The sequence below is a fragment of the Macrobrachium rosenbergii genome, chromosome 51, assembly GCF_040412425.1.
Source record: "Macrobrachium rosenbergii isolate ZJJX-2024 chromosome 51, ASM4041242v1, whole genome shotgun sequence".
Classification (NCBI taxonomy): Eukaryota; Metazoa; Arthropoda; class Malacostraca; order Decapoda; family Palaemonidae; genus Macrobrachium; species Macrobrachium rosenbergii.
Window position 1 is genome coordinate 75875323 of NC_089791.1, and position 19199 is coordinate 75894521.

The window sequence follows — 19199 nt, forward strand, 5'->3', positions numbered from 1 at the left end:
ATATATTTCATTCCTGTTAACAGTCACACCGAGTTGAAAGACTATGAAAGAGTCATGTGTTTTGTAAGACCAAAAGCAAACAGTGCAATCGTCTGGAGTCAACTTCTTGAAAGAGCTTTCGGATACATGCTGCTGCACTCTGAACGTTTTCTGTATTTTTCATGTTTTAACTGGAACAAGTCACACTGAATATCCTAATGTATGTCATTATCTAGATTCCCTAAAGACTAGATTTTCCTTCGAAGTGTGTTTATATGTACCACATAATACGAAAAGAAACTTGGAAGAGGCATCAGAGTGAAGGCGACTCCCGCCATCTTGGCTCGAGCAGGACCTCCACCACAACATGTCAAGTACCGCCATGTTTCTGAATTTTCACTTTTTAGCGATAAAAGACCAACGAATGATTGTCTGAGCGCTCAGAGCCATTTATTTTTTTATCCCACTCAAGAGGGAATCATATGACTGAGAGAGTAAAGTGTAGCTTTCATGGCCTTTCCTTAGCCAACTGCCAAATATATTCTTCTCTTGGTCTGTACATGAAACTCAAAAAGAGAGCACACTTCCCATTTGTCATTTATATGAACTTTTAATGTAATATATATGTCATAAAAAAGCTTTTACGTGCAATAATGTAAAGATCCAACCAATTCATTTGACGCCATCATGTTTGGCCTTACTTGTCAGACCTTAAAAACGGGCGAAGCCATTATTGCAATTTCCGTCAGGGTTGGTTCCTTTGAACGAAGAGAAACAGACCCTCCGGTTCAGGCGGGAGAAGGCGACCATTTCAGGACTTGGATTTGGGAGGCCTCAGGTAGATTGGAAAGGTTCTGTATTCTTAATCACATCTGCTCACTCTTTTATCTCGGACTCAGAAATAACGTCTTTCACTGCATCATCATGCTGGTGCAAATAATGTCTGGACTGGTGAGAGCAGTCTTCCTGGTCTGACTGAAATCTAACTCTACCACCAGCTGTTTTCTGAGGCCTTAGCTTTATGTTTTCGGTACTCTTCTTTCTAATCATTACACTAATATAAGACTATATATACATACATACATACATACATATAGTATATATATTATATATATATATAGCTATATATATGACCTTTGTATATATATATATATATATGTATATATATATATATATATATATATATATATATATATATATATATATATATATATATATACATAAATGTGTATATATATTATTAGAATTTGCAAGTGCCGAACAACTGCACATTTTTTGCACTTCCCAATAACCTAATTTGCCCTTTGTTTATTGAGAGTAGAGTTGTTTTAAAAAGCTTCCTTGCCAGTGATTGTCTCAGAATTGACCTAGATATCAGAGCAAAAAAAGTTATCAACATTTCGATCTGTCCTTTTTTTGAACAGATATTGAGATGACACGGGTAAAAGGCAAGATACGAGACTGAATGCCACTCCTCAAGCAGCTTAACCCAACTAAGGGTCCTTAAAACAACCTTCTTTCCTCGGCAAATTGTCTGCTAAATTGTCTTTCCGCAGGATACCTGGGAAGAGGCAGTCTCCTCGCTGACCACCTGGCAAATGACACATCGTTTGCACATGGCCCCAGTTATTGGCAGAAGTTTGGATGCGGCCACAACATGGCCGCGGCCTTAAAAGGGTAAGACAGGAGATCTGAGGGGCACTTAGTCGTGTGAACAGTAGATGTGTAGCAGCAGTAGAGAGCCGGTAGCCACACACACACGGGTGAGTGATACATTTGCTGAGAGACCATTCATTCCCCCTGGTCCAACTCCAGACCTCAGTCATCCTCGAGTGCATCGCCATTGTCTCTCGTCATCCTTCGCCAGAGACCCGCTTCCCCTAAGGTAAAGTGTGAGTAAAGACTTTTCAGTCACCACCGTTTGCCCTTTAGAAAGTTATCGGAGTGCCAGTATTTCACCTCTGTCCTTGTGCCAGTTTATCCAGTGCCATTTCCAGTGTCCAGTGTTCAAGTGTAAAGTGGTCATTCATTCCTCGAGCCCTTGCCACCTTCAGTGCAGACTCGAGTCCTATTCTGTGTTATATTTTCCTTTACTGGTGCATAATGTGTAAATCTCTCTTGCAGAGGGAACTGTTCGCAGTGGACTCATCTTGGCCAGTGCCTTGCCCTTAGTCAAGACTCCAGTAGAAGGATCTTCAGGCATTGCAAGCCCTTTAACAATTTACTTGCCAATTTTCCCTTCTAATGTTTTCTTTTGTAAATATAATTCCTTAATTTAACCCGAGTGTTTACATAACATTTCCTTACGAAGTAGAGCCTTCAGCTCCTAAAATCACCCCGTGTTCTTTGTTTTTTATCATTTCCCTTTACGCAAGTCAGAACTCCAAGGCCAATTAAATAAAGTTTCCATTGCCGGCCTGTAAAAATACCATAAATTAGGAGAAATTCATAAAAATGGCGACCTTCCCATAGATCTCATTTAGCAGTTGCATTTTCCCTCTATTGTTATTTTGTTGCATTTGCAACTTTGCCATATCAGCTATTAGCAAAGTTTAATTGGGTGTTTTGACAAATTCCGAACCTGTTACCAAGAGCACAGACCAAGAGAGTTCCATGTACAGTAATGTGTTTATTTTAGTAAAAATTTTTTATGACTGTTTTTGAGAAAATTAGATTTAGGGATGTGTATTCACTGAGAGATTTTCAGGCTATTAGCCAGATGACCTTTGTTAATGCAGGCCTTTCAGGATCAGGTAGTTAGGAAATAACCAGTCCTAACTTTAATTCTTGCTTTGTTTTGTTCTTTCGAGTAATTTGAATAATAAAATTCTATCTGTGTTAAAATCTTTGCCATATTTTTTGCTTTGACGAATAGTGGGAAATTCCTCCGTGTTAAATTTTACTTTGCATTTCGGATTAGCAATTTATTTAGGCGCAAATAAATTCCCACGTGGGACAAGACGAAATCAGCTTGCATTGCTCTCTCTCAGAATAGTTAGAATTTAAACTAGGTGTTAGGAAAGCGAAATCTGAACTCCACTTCAAGGGAAAATAATGAGGTAATTTTTACTGTTAGCCTCTCATCCCGGGAAATTCTCTGGAGTTCCAGACTGTCTATAAATAGATGGGTTCATTCACACAGAATCTAAAAATAACTGGTAAGCTTCAGATTACCTTCACCCCACCCCACCCCCAGTCTTAAGTACCCTCTACATAGTTTCATTCATTCCCGAGTAGTTTTTTGTTTTAGAACTGTCCCTACTTGAGCCACTGTCAGCAAAATTTTTTTTGGGTTTTATCCTGTTAGTAATTTCTAAGTCCTAAATAAGGACAAATTGTATTTTCAAGTCTTACAGAGACCAACCCAATTTCTCAGTCCTGAGGACGGATCACAATTCAAGTCTTAAGAGACTCACACTAAAAATTCTACGTACTTCAGAGAGAAAATTTCTAATTCCTATGGGAAAACCAAATTCCAAGTCTTAAGAGACTCCACTAAAAATTCTACGTCGCATGAGGCTAGAATTTCTAATTCCTATGGGAAAACCAAATTCCAAGTCTTAATGAGACTCCACTAAAAATTCTGTGGTGCATAAAGTCGAACATTAGGCGAGAATTTCTAATTCCTACTTGACGGAAAACCAAAATCAAACTCCTTGAGTCAGGGCCTTATATTAGTGTATTTTACACACATCTAAGCCCTCCCTGCAGGACTAAATCATTCCAGTTTGTTAGAACAACGCCTTAATTTCACACTACAGCTGGCCAAGTCCAAGCGTGACATGAAATCCAGTTACATCTTCCGAGACGCATATTGAAATTTGTTCGCCATGAACAACCACGTCTTACTCAGACATATTAAATCTTAACGAAGTCTCCTCAGACTTACTGATCAATTGTCTTATGCAGACAGATCCATGCTCATTCAATCTGAACAACTGAGTGTTTCAGGATCCTGCAATTGAGTCTTTTCAGACAACCTGAGTCTTCTCAAACATACTTGATTTGCTAGAGAGTCCAGTCCATATAACCATTATTTCAAGATGGCTACTGCCAGAACCCAACAAAATGAGGACTTCAAATTCTACATGTCCGCTGGAAAGGACATGGGACTATCAGGGCAAGCTCTGAGATACTGGGTTCAAGAGAGAGTGGACGATGCCAAGGCGGAGAGAGAGAAAGAAAGAATCACCCAAGAGAAAAGAGAGGAGCTAAAACGGCAAGAACGAGAGAAAGAAAGAATCGCCCAAGTGAAATGAGAGGAGAGAGAATGGGAAGAGAGGGAGAAAGAACGGCAGGAGCGAGAGTGGCAGGGCACCCATGACCTCCAGATGTTAGAATGACAGAACGCCACACCCCCTCCTGCGGCGGGAATGAGTGCCCTCAGCCAAGCTCACTTGTTCATGCCAAAATGGACAGAGGCCGAACCTGAAGTATGGCTTGAGAGGGCCGAAAGAGTCCTGGAGTGCTGCACCCTCTCCCCAGCGGAACTCTCCCTTGTTCTCACTAAATTCCTGGGAGGTAAGGCACTCATTGCCTACCACGCCCTTTCGGCAGAGGATAGGGGAAACTGGGAAGCTGTACGCCAAGTGGTTATGTTTCCAGGCGTGAGATTACCCCCAGCAGTGGAGGAGACGTTGGAGAGAGCAGCAGCCAAGAGAAGCAGGCCAGACTTGGTCTGATTGGGCGTACCATTTTGACCAGGCATTAGCAAAATGACTCGAGTCCGAAGGAGCCTTAGTGCTGCCGAGGACACCCTTCTTGTACTCGAGAAATTTAAATTTGAGCATTTCCTGTGCTATGCCCCTTCTGCCCTGGCCACTCATGTAGTAGAAAAAGCCTCTGCAACGCTCACCGAGTGTTGCTGGATAGCAGACATGTGGGAGACTCACCACCCTCAGGAAGGATCCATGGGGCGGAAGATAAATCTCCGCCCCCCCTGGGAGGATCAAATTCCCCCAAGAATGGAAACTCAGGCAAGCCCCTGACTTGCCATTATTGCAAAAAGACGGGGCACTCAACTGATCAGTGCTGGAACAAGCAAACAGTGCTTCTTTCTCCAGGAAAACCACCTAAAAACTCGCCTGCGTGGAGGGCAGCGCGGAAGGACTTTAGCCAAACTTTTTGCACAGCGTGCAAGGTTTATGGCCATTCTCCCTCATGGGTGAACTGCCCTAACAATAATAAATCAAATACTCCTGCCATCGGCTTGGCCGTCACGAATTCCAAGTCCTTGGGCCCTCCTGCTGAAGGTCCCATATATGTGGCATCTCCCCGAGACAGTTACCCCGCGCGTTGAGTCAAGGCATTCGATGACTCTGGCGCGCAAATCTCCCTCATACGAAGGGACAGAGTTCCCTATGGAGCTATCGTCAATAGATGAAAGCTTGTCACGATCGAGGGAGTAAATCAATTTAAAATTATACTCTCTACAGTCCAATTGAGAGTCACAAGACCTCATCAGTCAAAAATTTGCAATCTTGCAGTAGCAAGCTATCTTCCGGTTTATGACATCATCCTGGGACAGGACTTTCAGTCCCCACAGAAATCACGACAATCCAGGGGTCCACATTCCCAACTCATTCCTCAGGCGCAAATAAATCCTCCACCGCCTGTTCCCAGTCAAGACTGGCGCCCCTTGGGTACCCTAAGAACGGTCCCCTACCATTTACCACCTGAGTAACACAGTACTTCATGTGCCCCCTAGGATCGATTCCTGATCCAATTCCAGTGCCCAGCCCTGCCTCAGTGCCAGTGCCAGGGCCCCAATCAGATCTCCCTCCTGGAGATGCCAAATCCCTGCCAGTCCCACTTGCATGCACCGAGCAGTGCTATATATATATATATATAGATATATATATATATCATATATATATATATATATATATATATATATATATATATATATATATATGCTCTATATACTCTTTATATATATCTTATATATATATATATATATACCTGTATTGTGTGTATACAATTGTATCACAATGCAAGTAGGTGTAAGGAGCAGTTATTTATTCTGTGCTTAATTTTAAGGTTAGTAATAATTCAAAGTCATAGTAAATCTGAATCTGTTAAGACGGATTAAGTATTGTAATCAGACTATAGTGTCTGCAGATTTACTTTGCAGATGTTTTAAATAACTAGAATACTGAAGCGGCCTTGAATGAAACAGAAGGTGAGAAAATTCCGGAGCTTGTTCGTGTTACCAGCGTCAAGTCTAAGAATTCACAATTTGTTCTAAAGATAAATGCATGCGTATCGTTTCTAAAACTTGCGTATGAGTCATAAGTAAATTAGACGTATTATAGGCTGAATCATTATCATCATTTTCCTCTACAGACTGAAGAGGTTTACGAGTGCGTTCTGTGAGCGAGTGCAGAAGTTTTCCAAATAGATGTAAATGGTTTGCTTTAACAGCCATCTCGCCAGCCAGAGGTTACAGGTCTCTCTCTCTCTCTCTCTCTCTCTCTATCTATCTATCTATCTCTCTCTCTCTCTCTCTTTTGTATATATATATATATATATATATATATATATATATATATATATATATATATATATATATATATATATATATATATATATATATATATATATATATCTATTTCTTGAAGTTGCACTAGATAACACGTATTTTTAATATGATATATATGTAACCTTATGCTGCGTAGGTTTTAGTATCTTGGGTAAAGGGTTTATATTAGCATAATCAGATTAAAAGCGCGTTATTTCTTTTGAAAAGAAGAAATACGACCTGAAGAGAATTGCAGATATAAAAAGCTTCGAAAAATCTCCGCAGTGGTTAACTATAATAGCAAGGAGAAGATCATTCTATGGAATCTGGTCTTCCTTAATGGTAGTTAAGAACCAAGGTTGGTCAGGTCATGCAATTTTCTCTATCCTTTGCTGCTTGCTGAGGTCCTTGTCGAACGCTCGGTATCTTACAAAGGCTCATAGTGATGACGAGAGAAATAAGGAATGCTATGAAAAGATTAAAGAACAACCAGGAACTGATCATCCGACTTTCTGGTAAAGTTGCCACCTTGGTCTTCATCAGCTCTAAAAAATACTACCAAAATTTGGACAGGATTTTAGTTGATGAAACGAAGACTTCACCAATTAACCAAAACCCTTTCAACAACTACATAGGCAGCCTCTTCTAAAGTAATAAAAGGTAGTGACGGGATATCATCTAGGACCACTCAGCACCAAACTTTTACACAGATGTAGCGCAAGAACATATTCTCGAGAAGAGCTATATCCCACCCACATGCCACTCACACAGAGACGACACCTTCATTCAAGAGGAAACTGAAAATGAGATTGAAGCCTTACGCAGGACCGTGGAAAGAGGACCCAAGATGATGCCCTCCCTGTCCTTACTGTAAAGGATAGACAGACACCTGCAGGTTACTCCTTTGAATTGCCTTTGAATGAACGTCTTGGGTGAATGGCCCAAGAGAAAAGGAAAAGAGAACAAGTGAATACTTTGATGTCCAGGGCTTCGCCTTTTAGAAGCGCTATACATACGAGAAAAAAAAACTGATAATAAATACGGTAAAAGGGATCAACTTTATCCCAATCCACGTCCATCGAAACCGAGTAAATTATCCAAAGTCAAATTTGGCATCTTAATGCCAGCATGAATGAACGGTTCGTCCATCCCTATCAACCACCACTACAGAGAGCAGTGGATATCAAATAAGGTCCCCAAGTTCCCTGCTCATACCTGCTACCCTACCGGCCTGACAGCCAATCACAGTTCGAAAGAATTTCATCACACCGGCTACAATCATGCTACCAACATAATGATGCACTTGTCTGGGTTAACCGTCCTCACAAAATTTTGAATTGCTATGTATTTGATCTCGCGGATATTGTGATGCAATAAAGTACCGTGGGTTGCATTTTTGCTGCTGTGACTTTGTATCCAGTTTCAACAGTCAGTTTTCTGGATATATTACGTCTGTCAACCGACCTCACGAGTAAGTACTACAGAAGAATAGGTAGCTGCGATTGATAGGTAATTACAAAATGTTTCCAAATGGCTAAAAAGGTTTTACAACATTGTGAGAGTCCCAGATAGCCACCAAGGGCCAAGTAAAAATGTTATCTATTTTCCATTTAAATTTTATAAACGAATATCCTTCTGTTATCATTGCCTGTCTTGGCAATACCTCCGTTATTCTGTGATTAAAACTTTTCCTCGTTTCCTCGGATCCAGAAAAGCAACTCTGAAAACCCTTCCACCTTTGCAAATGAATATGCCATAGATTTTCTCTCCTCACGTCACACGAACTCACACAACCCTTTCCTGACAAATTTTTTTCAAGCAACATCGTTTTTTTTTCGTCCCTTCGTTTTTCTAACTATTTTTCTTTTTAGTTAGTGTCGGGAAAAGTAGCATTCTTTTCCTAAAAGTTGTCTTTTATCAACATTCTTCTTTCCTGAAACTTCCTTCAACGTTCCGTCATTTTTTGAGCCGCGTTGCACAATGAAATATAAATACCACTGTAAAGAGTACTCTGTTTTTAACAATACAATGATTTTTACCTCGTAAAATAAAGATTAGTTATGAGCCTACATTGCATGATGGAATAGAAATATCATTGCACAAAGCACTCTGTTTTTAACACATGCAATGATTTTTGATCCCGGAAAAGAATATTAATTATGAATCGATATTACACCATGGAATAAAAATATCATTACACAGAGTTTTAACATATGCAGTGTTTTTTTAATTAGTAAAATGAAGATTTATTATGAATTCTTTTTGCTTTTCTACTGCGAGTAGCATCAGATTAATCTCTTCTACCTTTGAATGAAACAATACCTCATTGACGATGCCTTTTTTTTACCTTATTTACTATTCCTTTGCTTTATCAACAGACTCTTTGATGAAAGGAAGGGTGGGCAAGGTTCCCAGATGAGCACATACATATATATATATATATATATATATATATATATATATATATATATATATATATATATATATATATATATATATATATATATGTGTGTAAACAATGTGTGCAATATTGTGTGTGTGTGTGTGTGTGTGTGTGTGTGTATTTTTTCTTCTTTTTTTTTCGAATAATTTTCATTCATCAACCTTAAGGAAATTTACTTCTTTGATTTATAGTTTACCAATTACTGCAACATGGCTCAGACTTTGTGAGCAAACATTGATCGTCTTGTTTAATAAATAATATATTTATGATGTTGCTAACAGATATTTTTTCCATATGCCAGGCTTGCAATTTTTCGCTGTTATTTAGGAAAAGATTTGTTTATATCATCTGAGAAAGGCGTCATTACTTCATATTTATATTTTCTACTTTTAATCTACTTTAATCTTTATATATAAATTTCCATGAGAATGTTTACTAAAAGGCGTTGGATAAATTTGTGAATATAGCTGTATCTTAGTTTTTTAATCACTAAAAAATAGCAGTTGCTTTCATTAGGTATTACTAAAACAAGTGACACAAAGAACGACATACGCTTCTTCTTATCATAAGTAACAGTAAATTCACAAAATGACCTCCAGTTCATATCATTGTGTTGTGATGTAGAATATATAGGAAATTTAGATAGAAAAGAGAAAAAGAAAAGAGAGAGAGAGAGAGAGAGAGAGAGAGAGAGAGAGAGAGAGAGAGAGAGAGAAGAGAGAGAGAGAGAGAGAGAGAGAGAGAGAAATATAGAAGAGAAAAAGTTAGGAGAGAAGGAGGAGACGTAAAAAAAAAAAAAAAAAAAGAATAAAAGAGGCAATGAACGTGATTAACTCCCAAAAGGCTCTTGTTATTATTGTGGATTAACTATGCTGATCGAGGCGGGATTTTTGCGTGAACCATAAGCAGTATATCGTGTTGAAGTCATAAAAACAATCGTAAAAGTGAGAAATAAGGGCCTCTTGATTAAGTTAACCAAATCATGAGTCACAATTATTCTCCACTACACTGAATAACACAAAGTAGCTTTGGCAGTATGTGGTACACCCTACATCGGTTTATTTATTTATTTATCATTTTGGGAGGTTCATGTGAAAAATACAATAAAAACATCAGCACAGCTTAAAATGGAATAGCTAGATTTTGTTGTCGTATTAACATCTTTCGGTAGACTTTTATCTTAAGAAGACTATCAAGAAGGCTCATTGTTTACCTACATGATAAATGAGACGAAAACAATGAAAACAATTATATGTTTCAAAAAATCTACAAGTTATTTTTAAGTCTGTTTCGACCTCTAACACTGTGCACCATACTGATCATCATAAATATAATTGATACTTACTGAATTATCTTGCATGTCAGAAAACCAAATCTCTTCGAAAATGAGCCTTTACGCAACACACAGGCTTCAGTATCACACTTGCTCGTGTATATCACACTTGTAATTTATTTCCCTAGTATTGTAATAATGTGTAACCTACTATTCATGACAAATAAATTTATAGACCCTTCCATTACTTGCCAAAGAGAGAGAGGGAGAGACTGCGGAGGGGAAATATGATAGAAATGGGCTTTCAGTTGGAGCATGAACTAGGCGGTTGCAGCTGGTGTTGGCAACGTCTAATTTTATTTTAATATGAAATCGTAATACCTGGTGAATTTTACACGGGATAAACATCATCTCTGTACGAATTTGCCATTATAATTGCAATTTTGCTTAGTTTTTACTAAGAAATGTGCATTTCATGTAAAACAACGGAATGCAGCACAGAATTTTGTTACCTATTCTGTGTACAAAAGGTAGAGGTAACTACAATAATAATACAGTGTCTTTTTTGTACTGGTTACGATTCTAAAACCTTTCGTTTTTTCTTCTGGAGCAGTTTTACCGCAGTGAGTTTTTCAGAGGCTTATTGCACATTTTCTTCTTCTTTGCGCCAGTCTAGCTAAAGGTTATGTTTTTTTTTTTTTCTTTAACAACAGGGTTTCATATGCAGAAACAGAAAATATCGAAAGTTGTTTGAATGCATTAAGGACGGGAATGCCTTAACAAAAGCTTGTTGTTCGTTAGTATATTTTCAGGTCCAAAGCTGCGTACTATTATAGGCCTATGTCATGTCTTGAAAAGTCTGTGTTTGTCTGTATAACTTGTGTGTGTGTGTGTCTGTGTGTATGACCATGCTCTCAGTCATGTATATCTCCTATGTAGTAAACGAAACCTTCCAGAAAACCTAGGCCTATTTTAGCATTCATTTTTCATACGCTTCGCACCTTTGATTTTGATCCTGTCAATGTAGGTGGTCTTATGCCAGCAACCTTTCTGGGTATAAGGGAGCCTCCCGGAAAGGAAAGGATAAATATATATAAGTCAGAAAAATAGAATGGACTCTAAAGATTCCCATGTGAAGCTTTTTGTAGAAATGAGAGCAAAAGTATATTCATGACTCGGTCTAAAGTGAACTAGGAATAGCAAAGCCATAATAAAGCTAATTAAGCTTACGAGAGAGAGAGAGAGAGAGAGAGAGAGAGAGAGAGAGAGAGAGAGAGAGAGAGAGAGAGAGAGAGAGAGAGAGAGTTTTCTTTATTCGAGCATATAATTAAAATTTAACAGTTGAGGATTCCAGTCAAAGTTCGCCGCCATTTATAATTCAAAACATACCTTTGGTTTTTTTTTTTAAATTCAAATAAATGAACTGATTCAAAGGGGAATTCCAGAAAGAATTCTACTAATAGAACAGTGGTGCCTTGGAATATCATGAGAATGGCGCCATTTTACATATTAAAACAGCAACACTCGTTTGTTCTCTCTCTCTCTCTCTCTCTCTCTCTCTCTCTCTCTCTCTCTCTCTCTCTCGCGAATGAAACAAAAACAAAATGCTGGCGATAACATATAAAAAAAAGTGTATATGGTGAGGACAGAAAGTTACGGGACTGAAATGTATCCCAAGGACGTGGCCCAGGGCAGCAAGATTGGCAAGCATAGCACCCCACCCCAACCCCCACCCCCATCCCCACCCCCACTTCCGCACCTAGAAAGGTCTCGGGCCCCAAACGCAGTACTCGAATTGTGAAATGCCTTCAACAGTCACAAAATCTTGGATCCATTAATCCATTATTATTATTATTATTATTATTATTATTATTATTATTTTATTATTATTAAAGTTAACAACAACAACAACAACAACAACTTAATAATAATAATAATAATACACATAATAATAATAATAATAATAATAAGCTGATTTTATCGGTCTAGGGCTATTCCTGCTCTTAATGATCCTAGTTATGGGGGAATATACTCTCTCTCCCTGCAAATATCAGACGATTATAACGTCTGATATCGGAGAGAGAGAGAGAGAGAGAGAGAGAGAGAGAGAGAGAGAGAGAGAGAGTCAAAACAGCAATTCCGTTAATTCCTGACCCACGAATAGGCTAAGTACAAACAACCTTTTTCTATACCTACCATATTAAAGATTTTATATATATATATATATATATATATATATATATATATATATATATATATATATATATTCATATAATTATATCAACGTAAGTAACACATTGAAATGTAAATCATATCAAAATTTATATAAATTATTGTAATAAAAAGTCGTAAAAGTATAAATATTGTAAAAATAAAAAGTCGTAAAAGTACAGAGAAAAAATCGCTAACGACTCGTAATGTCTATACCGGAGAATTCTCGCCTTTATTTCAGGGGACAATGAGGTCGATAGTGTAACCGTTTTCCCTTTAAATTCTTTAGCCACTGTATCCAGGAGGTTCTCTCTCTCTCTCTCTCTCTCTCTCTCTCTCTCTCTCTCTCTCTCTCTCTCTCTCTCTCTCTCTTTCATATACGCAAATTTTTAGAATGTATATATAACAATGATCTGTGTAACCAACTCTCTCTCTCTCATATACACAAGTTTTTAGAACGTATTTATAACTATGATCTGTGTAATCGACTCTCTCTCTCTCATTTACACTGACGCTTTTGTAAGCTAATTGAATGAGTTACATGACGGATTTATTACTCACTCGTTTTATTTTAATTAAAATATTATAAATGAAAAACTCAAAAACGTCATAAATGAAAGACGTAATCGATTCTACTTTTTAATACTGATATAAAATCTTATAAATTGAAATAGTCAATCAGAGAGAGAAAGTAAAAGTGAAGTGTTTTGAAGTGAAGTGGAAAAAGCGAAGTGTGGTGGAGCATAGAAAGTGAAGTTTGGTGAAGAGGAAAAAGTGAAGTGGTAAAAGTGAAGTGAAGCGTGGTGAAGTGGAAATAATTAAGTGTGTCAAAAGTTCAGTGAAGTGAAGTGGAAATAGTAAAGTGTCGAAGTGGAGAAAGTGAAGTGTGGTGAAGTAAAAAGTAAAGTGTCGAAGTGGGAGAAAGTGAAGTGTGGTGAAGTTAAGTAGAGAAAGTGAAGTGTGGTGAAGTGGAAAAGTGATGAAGTAGAGAAAGTGAAGTGTGGAAGTAGAGAAAGTGGAAACTTGGAAGTGGAAATATAGTGGTGAAGTAGAGAAGGTGAAGTGTGGTGAAGTAAAGGGGAGAAACTGAAGTGTGGTGAAGTGGGAGAATGAAGTATGGTGAAGTGGAGAAAAGTGAAGTGTGGTGAAGTAAAGTGGAGAAAGTGAAGCGTGGTGAAGTGAAGTGGAAAAAAGTGAAGTGTGGTGAAGTAAAGTAGAGAAAGTGAAGCATGGTGAAATGGAGAAAGTGAAGTGTGGTTAAGTAGAGAAAGTGAAGTGGTGAAGTAGAGAAAGTGAAGCATGGTGAAGTGGGAAAAGCGAAGTGGTGAAGTAGAGAAAGTGAAGTGTGGTGAAGTGAAGTGGAGAAATTGAAGTGTGGTGAAGTGGAAAAAGCAAAGTGTGGTGAAGTGAAGTGGAAGAAGCGAAGTGTGGTGAAGTGAAGTAGAGAAAGTGAAGTGTGGTGAAGTGAAGTGGAAAAAGCGAAGTGTGGTGAAGTGAAGTGGTAAAAGTGAAGTTAAGAAAGTGAAGTGAAAAAAATCTGAAGCGTGGTCAAGTGGAAAAGCGAAGTGTAGTGAAGTGAAACAGAATTGTACCGGAGAAGTGCAATGGATTGGAAATGAGAGAGAGAGAGAGAGAGAGAGAGAGAGAGAGAGAGAGAGATGGAAATCTATCAACAAACCTCCATATTTTTCCCTCTCCACAAAAGACTGTTTGTTTCCTTATGTGTATGTGAGTGGGCATTTGAGCCTCTATAGGCCCTTCATCCTTACTGTTTGTTTAAGCTCTATAATGTTATTTCACATAGTCACATACATACATACATACATACGTACACACCTACTACATACACACACACACAAACACGCGACCGTATTCTCCTCTGCCACAAACACTTCCTCTGTCGTAACTTGAATCCTTCAAAGTTTTCGTCAAATCAATCGTCGTCTCTTGGATTCAGAGAGAGAGAGAGAGAGAGAGAGAGAGAGAGAGAGAGAGAGAGAGAGAGAGGCGATAACGTGTAAAATAAAAATTACAAGAAAAAAAACTGGTTATCGTACGAGCGAAAGGTTGGGGATGGGGGAGGTGGATATACGTCGGGTTTAAGGGGGGGAGGGCGGCCAAAGGTAGGGCTAGGGAGGGGATGGATATCTTTGGGGTATAAGGGGGAAGGCCGGCCATATGGTGGGGCGGGGGATGGATACCTGGGGCATATAGGGGGTGGGGAGGCCACCGAACAATCCCCAGGAAAGCAAGTCAGAAAGCACCCCCCCCATAAGCACCCTACACCGCCAGGCTCTCCCCCCCCCCTGAATGCACTAAGGCCTATATAATTGCTTTCATACCCTGGATACAATATTCATTATACAATACCTATGATCATTATTATTCATCATATGTAAATTAATAATAATGATGATGATAATAATGATATTAAATGGCTGAACGAGTTATCGGTCTAGTTCTAGCGTGCTTATGACAATCCCAGCTGAGAGAGAGAGAGAGAGAGAGAGAGAGAGAGAGAGAGAGAGAGAGAGGTACTTGAATTTCAGAACGGAAAAAGCCACTGAGCTGAACTTTATAAAGACAGTTCATTCAGATTCCAGGCCTGTATTTTCAGTCGTTATAATAATAATAACTGTAATATGTATATTACAAAGTCATTATTACATACATATTTTGTATTGAGAGAGAGAGAGAGAGAGAGAGAGAGAGAGAGAGAGAGAGAGAGACTTAAAACCCAAGGAATTATTGTCTTATGGAATTTGTATGTTCGTTATTCCAAGTATATATATAATATCTGTTCTAGTTATGTTGCTAGGGATGATGTTTCATGTAGTCACGCGCACATACATACACACATACATGCACGATCGTAATTCTCAGTACAAACACTTCCTATGTCAGAATTTGAATACGAACACTTACAGGACAGATTCTCGGGAGGAGAATCTCTCTCTCTCTCTCTCTCTCTCTCTCTCTCTCTCAATGTAAAATATTCAAAAAAATACTTCTGGAATCATTCTAATAATAAAACAGACGCGATAACAAGTACCATAATGGTACTACAAACTATGAAGAAGATCAGTCATTACATTTTTGGAAGCACATCGACATATTTGAATATCCTATGTCACCGAAAATCTTTTAGCTTAACCCACCAGCTATGGAGGACAATAAGTCCAGGTCTCATGATGAAAGAAAACCTAGTAAAAATGAACCATATTTTAGTGTCCTCTACTCCCCAGTAGCATTCCAGCCTCGACCCCCCCCCCCAACCCCACAGCCACCCTCACCTTTCTCCTTAAATTAACTTGCAATGCAAAATCATTAAGTTCACTTAAAGCATTAACTTGCTTATATGCCATCAACTTAAGTAGTGGGCTTTGCTTTTTAACCCTGTGTTGTCTAATTCCATATAATTTTTCCAACGAAATATCTTAGCGTGATAATAATAGCAGCTATATGACCTCAACGCTCATTACCAAAAACAATCTACAAATGCTTAAAAGGCAACTACATTCACAGCGCTGTCATTTTCAAGTTGGACGAAATGGAGAGCGCGCTTCCTAAATCATGTCAGCTGCTGCCAGGAGGACCTTGAAACCAGAGTCAAAATGGCGAGATTCAGTCGATGAAATGACATCAACCCAGACGGAAGACTATTTATTCATTTGACCTGCAATCACTTTGCCCTGAATACAAAATTGTAATGATTGATTTCAAGGAATTTCTTTCGTTCCCTTGACACAACAGGCCTTAGGGGTTACTTTACTGGTGTCTGTAGTGTTAATACTTTGTAGTTTTAATATTCCGTTTATATGGAAGTTAGGGAATGTCCCCCTTAAGTGAAATCAGTACAATGAAATTTGCACTCAAGATCACAAGCACCAAGTCACAGAATATTATATTCCAGTTTTAGAGACAGATGAAAAGTTTTAGTGATCTTAATTTCGCAAAGGCAGCAGCCCCAACCCTGCAGGCCTACGTGGCTTGCAAGTTCATGTCATGATGAATCAAACACCCCAGTTTACTTACTTGCTCTCAACTTAAGCTAAGGGCGTTCATTTCAAACTTGCCCCATCACTGTCTAGAGCCTTTTTGCTTGGCAAACGTTGCCGTACAAATATTCCAGTTACCATGTATACTGACCTAATCCATGCCGAGGAGAATACAGAAGTCGAAGTGACATTCACCTTTGTGTGCCACGAGTAGCCTTTAGAGTCAGTATACATCACAATGCCCCCTCCTCAGATAGATACGCATCGTTCATGTGGCTTTCAAACTCGTTATTTGAACACTTGACGCCAATTCTGCCAATACGAAATGAAATACCAAGATAAAAGCCAAATACCTTCGCTACCCAGAAGCACCGACGACGAATGAGTAACACCAAATAAGTAGGATTTTTCCGAAAGCTTCAAAGGCCTTCACGTATCAGCATTGAAATCAATAACTGTCCACCTCGTCTCGACTGGGCCGGAACCAAGAACTTCCGGTTATTGGGTGGTTTTCCGGGAGAAAGAGATGCTATTTGCTTGTTCCGCACTGATCAGAGGAATGCCCCATCTTTTTTGCAATAATGGCAAGCTAGGGGCTTGCCGAGTTCCCATCTTCTTTGAATTTGATCCTCCGAAGAGGGTGGGGATTTATCATCCGCCCCATGGATCCTTCCTGAGGGTGGTGAGTCTCCCACATGTCTGCTATCCGGCAACACTCGGTGAGCATTGCAGGGGCTTTTTCTACTACATGAGTGGCCAGGGCAGGAGGGGCGTAGCATAGGAAATGCTCAAATTTAAATTTCTCAAGTACCTCGGCGGCGCTAGGACTGCTTCGGACTCGAGCCATTTTGCTAACGCCTGCTCAGAATGGTACGCCCAATCGGACCAAGTCTGGCCTGCTTCTCTTGGCTGCTCTCTCCAACACCTCCTCCACCGCTCAGGGGTAATCTTGTACGCCTTGGTAACCCTATCCTCTGCCGAAAGGGCGTGGTAGGCAATGAGTGTCTTCCCTCCCAGGAATTTAGTGAGAACATGGGAGAGTTCTGCGGTGAGAGGGTGCAGCACTCAAGGACTCTTTCGGCCCTCTCAATCCATACTTCAGGTTCGGCCTCTGTCCATTTTGGCATGAACGAGTGAGCTTGGCTGAGGGCACTCATTCCCACCGCAGGAGGTGGGGTGGCGTTCTGTCGTTCTAACATCTGGAGGTCATGGGCGCTCTGTCACTCTCGCTCCTCTCTATCCTTCTCCTCTCTCTTCTCCTGGCGATCCTCTCTTCCTCTCTCTTGCTGTTCCTTCTCCCTCTCTTGCCGTTCTAGCTCCCTCTCTTGCCATTCTAGCTCCCTCTCTTGCCGTTCTAGCTCCCTCTCTTGCCGTTCTATCTCCTCTCTTTTCGCTCTTTCTTGCCGTTCTAACTCCTCTCTTTTCTCCTGGGTGATTCTCTCTTTCTCTCTCTCTTGCCATTCTATTTCCCTCTCTTGCCTCTCGGCTTCTCTTTCCGCCTTGGCATTGTCCACTCTCTCTTGAACTCATTCCCTCAGTGCTTTCCCTGATAATCCCATGTCCTTTCCAGCGGACATGTAGACTTTGAAGTCCTCATTTTGTTGGGCTCTGGCAGTAGCCATCTTGAAATAATGGTTATATGGACTGAGAAGACTCAGGTTGTCTGAAAAGACTCAGTTGCAAGAATCTGAAACACTCAGTTGTTCAGACTGAATGAGAATGGATCTGTCTGAATAAGACAATTGATCAGTAAGTCTGAGGAGACTTTGTTAAAATTTAATATGTCTGAGTAAGATGTGGTTGTTCGTGGCAAACGAATTTTAATATGCGTCTCGGAAGACATAACTGGATTTTATGTCACGCTTGGACTTGGCCGGGTGTAGCATGAAATTAAGGCATTGTTCTAATGGACTAAAATTATCAGTCCCGTAAGGGCTTAGATGTGTGTGAAATACACTAATATAAGGTCTCAAAGGACTTGGATTTTGGTTTTCCCGTAGGAATTAGAAATTCTTGCCTCATAAGACATAGAATTTAGTGGAGTCTCATAAGACCTGGAATTTGGTTTGCCTGTAGGACTTAGAAATCCTCGCCTCGTGCGATGTAGAATTTAGTGGAGTCTCATAAGGCTTGGAATTTGGTTTGCCCGTAGGACTTGGAAATTCTCGCCTCGTACGACGTAGAATTTAGTGGAGTCTCGTAAGACTTGGAATTTGGTTTGCCCGTAGGACTTGGAAATTCTTGCCTCATAAAACATAGAATTTTTAGTGGAGTCTCTTAAGACTTGAACTGGGATCCTTCCCTTAGGACTGAGAAATTTAGTTGGTCTCGTAAGACTTGAAAATACTATTTGTCCCGTAGGACTTGGAAGTAACTAACGGGATAAACCGCCCCCCGTGCCAAATATTTTTTTTCTGCTGAGATGAGCGGATAACGGTAAAAATGACCTCGTAATTTTCCCTAGAAGCGGAGTTCAGATTTCTCTGTCCTAACACCTAATTCGAATTTTAGCTAAACTGAGAGAGAGTATTTCAGCAACGCAAGCCGATCTTATCCCACGGGGGAGTTCGTCCGTGCCTAAATAATCTCGCTATTCCGAAATGAGAAGTAAAATTTAACACAGAGCAATTTCTTTCACATTATTCCTTGGTGCAAAAAATATGGCAAAGATTTTAACACAGAGGAATTTCGTACTATTCCTCGAAGCAAAGAATGGTTAGCACTGGTTATTTCCTAACTACCTATCCTGAAAGGCATGCATTAAGAAGTCTAATA